Genomic DNA, 291 nt, shown 5'->3' with positions numbered 1-291 from the left:
CTAGATGACCCCAGCTAGATGGTTATCTAACCTTCTCTTGAAGACCCCCAGGGTAGAGGAGAGCACCACCTCCCTTGGGAGCCCGTTCCAGACCTTGGCCACTCAAACTGTGAAGAAGTTCTTCCTAATGTCCAATCTAAATCTGCTCTCTGCTAGCTTGTGGCCATTATTTCTTGTAACCCCTGGGGGCGCCTTGGTGAATAAATACTCACCAATTCCCTTCTGTGCCCCCGTGATGAACTTATAGGCAGCCACAAGGTCGCCTCTCAACCTTCTCTTGCGGAGGCTGAA

Source organism: Alligator sinensis, unplaced genomic scaffold (genome assembly GCF_000455745.1).
Source record: "Alligator sinensis unplaced genomic scaffold, ASM45574v1 scaffold108_1, whole genome shotgun sequence".
Classification (NCBI taxonomy): domain Eukaryota; kingdom Metazoa; phylum Chordata; order Crocodylia; family Alligatoridae; genus Alligator; species Alligator sinensis.
This window is presented reverse-complemented; position numbering follows the sequence as displayed.